The sequence below is a fragment of the Herpailurus yagouaroundi genome, unplaced genomic scaffold (genome assembly GCF_014898765.1).
Source record: "Herpailurus yagouaroundi ecotype Mexico unplaced genomic scaffold, PumYag 67681, whole genome shotgun sequence".
NCBI classification, from domain to species: domain Eukaryota; kingdom Metazoa; phylum Chordata; class Mammalia; order Carnivora; family Felidae; genus Herpailurus; species Herpailurus yagouaroundi.
Genome location: NW_024420481.1, coordinates 7,047,408 through 7,051,423, shown reverse-complemented (window position 1 = coordinate 7,051,423; position 4,016 = coordinate 7,047,408). Strand labels below are relative to the sequence as shown.

The 4,016-nt window shown below is 40.5% G+C and overlaps 1 pseudogene; it reads right to left on the bottom strand.

Annotated features, from left to right (window-relative positions):
• Positions 1 to 1,365: 1,365 nt before the first annotated feature.
• LOC121025562 (small acidic protein-like) lies at positions 1,366 to 1,851 on the bottom strand (annotated as a pseudogene).
• Positions 1,852 to 4,016: the final 2,165 nt, after the last annotated feature.

Here is a 4,016-nt window from a genome sequence, read left to right as displayed (position 1 = left end):
TCCCTGGCGTGGTGAGGACCTGCAGGGCACTTCCCCTGTGCTGTGGTGTATAACTGGAGTTGGTGGGCGGAGCCGCAGTCAGACCTGATGTCTGCCCCCAGCTCACCGCTGGGGCCACAGTCAGACTGGTGTGTGCCTTCTCTTCCCCTCTCCTAGGGGCGGGATTCACTGTGGGGTGGGGTGGCCTGTCTGGGCTACTTGCACACTGCCAGGCTTGTGATGCTGGGGATCTGGCGTCTTAGCTGGGGTGGGTAGGCAAGGTGCACAGGGGCAGGAGGGGCAGGCTTAGCTTGCTTCTCCTTAGGTGATCCACTTCAGGAGGGGCCCTGTGGCAGCAGGAGGGAGTCAGATCCGCGGCCGGAGGTTTGGCTCCGCAGAAGTGCAGAGTTGGGTGTTTGTGCGGAGTGAGCAAGTTCCCTGGCAGGAACTGGTTCTCTTTGGGATTTTGGCTGGGGGATTGGGCGGGGGAGATGGCGCTGGCGAGCGCCTTTGTTCCCCACCAAACTGAGCTCTGTCGTCCGGGGGCTCAGCAGCTCTCCTTCCCTTTGTCCTCCAGCCTTCCCGCTTTCTGAGCAGAGCTGTTAACTTATGACCTCCCAGACGCTAAGTTGCGCTTGCTGTGGGAACAGAGTCCGTCAGGCCCCTCCGCTTTTTGCAAGCCAGACTCGGGGGCTCTGCTTGGCCGGCGAGCTGCCCCTCCGCCCAGGCTCCCTCCCGCCAGTCCGCGGAGCGCGCACCGCCTCGCCGCCCTTCCTACCCTCTTCCGTGGGCCTCTCGTCTGCGCTTGGCTCTGGCGACTCCGTTCTGCTAATCCTCTGGCAGTTTTCTGGGTTATTTAGGCAGGTGTAGGTGGAATCTAAGTGATCAGCAGGACGCGAGGTGAGCCCAGAGTCCTCCTACGCTGCCATCATCCCTCCTCTCTCCTGATATTTTCTTATGAGAGAAAAATATGAAGGAACAGTAAAGATGAAACAGCTACCACAAAAAAAGTGTCTCCACCATAACTATCTGAAAGGGATAGAAAGGTGAGATTAGAGGTTTGATGATGCTAATATGAAAGGAAATTGAGTATTGTATTTCTTATTTTATACAACTTTTACTCTTCATGCAAATAGTTATAGTCAAGCCCATAAAAGTGTAATCCATGGCATTTTAAAGCCATCTTTGTAATTATTGAAAAGGTCCTTTTAACAATTTTAATACAAAGGTCTGTGCTGTATAAGCAGTCCTCTACTGTGTATTATAACAATAAGGCTTACTTTTAAAACAAAGACTAAGTGGGAGTTATGAACCACTGGATTTAGCAAACATTTACAGTTGCTATTTGCTTCTTTTTTTGTTTGTTTGTTTTTGGGATCTTCCACTACATCAAGGTGGCTCAGTAGCTTGGAGTTCTTCATCAGATTCTTCCTCTGACTCTGAATCACTATCAGAGTTATCTGGACTTTCAGTATCAGGTAAAACATCATCATCATCATCACCATCATCATCATATCCAACCACATCAGTTTCTGCATCATGATCTTCTACCTCACTGAAGCTAAGTCCACAAAGTCATTGATATCTGCCTGACAATTCACTGTCCATACTATGCTGATATTGAGACTCCAGTTCTTCACTAATTTTCTTGTCTTCTTCCCCTGATTGGGAGTGAGATGTTGATTTGTGATCTCCAACAAGATGATCAGTATGTTCTTTCTTTCCTGCTCCCATAAGTCTTAAGAACTTTTGTTTTCTTTCTTCATTAACCGAATCTGCTGCTTCCCAATTCCTAGATACAAGAGCATCATTTGGAGAGGACGAACACTTCACCCCATGCGAATGGGACTCCCTGGCAGCACTCAGCATTGTGGGGACCCCGATTGGATACGCTGAACCCACTAGTTGTTCTCTACAGCCACAGCTCCAGCACCCTGCAAACTGCCTCCGGCCCAAGCAGTGCTGGTAAAGAATGCGAATGAACACATGTTTCATTTGACTTCTGCTTCTTTGAAGTTTCCTTGGCACAGTCAGATGAACTGAAAGAGAAGATGCAAAACTTTATTCATGTTATTTAGATTTAGTAGTTTTCTATGATTCTTAAGAATAATTTGAACAATGTACCTATAAACAAAGCAAAGAATTACAAAATTTTGAAATATCTATTATATGAACTGGTTGTTTGGATCACTCATTAAAAAGAAGGGAGAAAGGATTTTGGCAAAGTTTATATACTTTTCACAGTGCATCTTGTATTCAAGATAGTATATGTTCCTGTTTATTCAAAGAATTTTTTAACAGGATATTTATATATAGGCAACACAGATAGCTCATTATGTTTTTATTTTGAGCACTTTGGGATTTTCCAAAACTACTGTTTCTTTTATATGCTGTGATCTCATTTGCTAGATAGAAGAATCTGCTTTAAATCTCTGACACTGTTTATATACCAGTACTTACTTTTTTCAAGGCAATTCATGACTACAATATTTGATTATTCACTATGTACAGTTTTGATACTATTCAGTTTCAATGTTGAGAAAGAGGAGCTTAAGATATATTACCATGATTTTTTCTGCCTTAGTACCTATATAAAACCATGTTTTAATGTGATAACTCAGTGAATATTAATACAGTCCAAGCATCCATTGCAGATGCACTATGCAACATTATTGTTTTTATTGTGTGATATATTGAATAACTAAGTGTATCAAGTCAGTAGACTGGGGAAAGATTATTTGTCATACAGGAAGATGCTTTAGTCCTTGTTTTATAGCTTTCTATTTTTGGTAGGAAGAAGTAAAACTTTATGTTCATCATGTGTGGAATGGGTAACTCCTCCCATAATACTGTGAACTCAAAGCACCCTCAAGATACTCAATATTGATTTCTTGATTTGTAACAAAAACCTTTGTTGTGTTGTCTATACAGGCCTCACTGATATTCTAAGGGCCTATCCATCACATCATATCGATCTACACTTCCAATAGCATAGTAATAGGCAGAATAGATTTTGATGGTCCAAGATTAGTGAAATAATTTAGTAGAGAAACACTTCTTGATTCACTAACATTGGCACAGAAAGCTTGATGTTTCCATAGTGTATAATTTGTTCCCATTGCTTTGAACACAAACTAAGGAAAGCACAGTGCAGTTTTTCAGTTTTTCTATTCTGTCTATTTAATTGAGTGAAAGAAAAGGAATTACTGATATTTCTAACTATTCAGAAGATAGAGAAGGTCAGGGTCAGAACTGTGGATTTTAAGTGTCCATAAATTAAAATCACATAGGTGCTTTCACATGGTGAAAGAGTTTTTACTTTTATCAGGATTTGGCAATGTGGTCATATATTCTTGTGATATCATAGTATTTTTTTGTCTTTTGAAATAGAAATTTATTTTGAAATTTTGTAAACTGAACACAAAGAGAGTTAATTGAATCCAATATTGCAGTATTTAGGTATATACACAGGAGATTAAGAGACTCTGCCCACAATATGTCTCAACTCTCTAGCCCCCTCAGTAACTAAAATCTAGTTATCCAGAAATCACATTAGAGGTACAGGTTGCTTTGGGTTCTCTGTATAAATAAACGTGCATGAAATATATCAAACTCCAAGAGGAAAACTCTGTCATGTGCAAGTCAGTTAATCTGTCTAATGAAATCACTTGAGAACTGTGAGCATAAGATTTAAATTAAGTGAATAAATTCTGTCCCTGGTTTAGCAGTTGTACAAAGGTATGACTTCATCCAGCAATTCATTGACGATTAATGAAGCTTTTAATAATCCACTGGATAGGCTGTCTTTTTAACTAGCAAAATCTGACCTTTAATTTAACACTATTCCTTTAAATTGTTTTATGTTAATTTTCTCAACACTGTTTTTCTTTTTTGGCACATAAAGTTCTTTCTTAGTTTTGAAAAGCACATATGCATTTCCTGGAAGATAATCACAAAAACTTAAAGTGGGAATATACAATTAATTTTAGTTTAAACCAGCCAAAATTAATATGGACCATAGTCACTAAAGAAGGGTC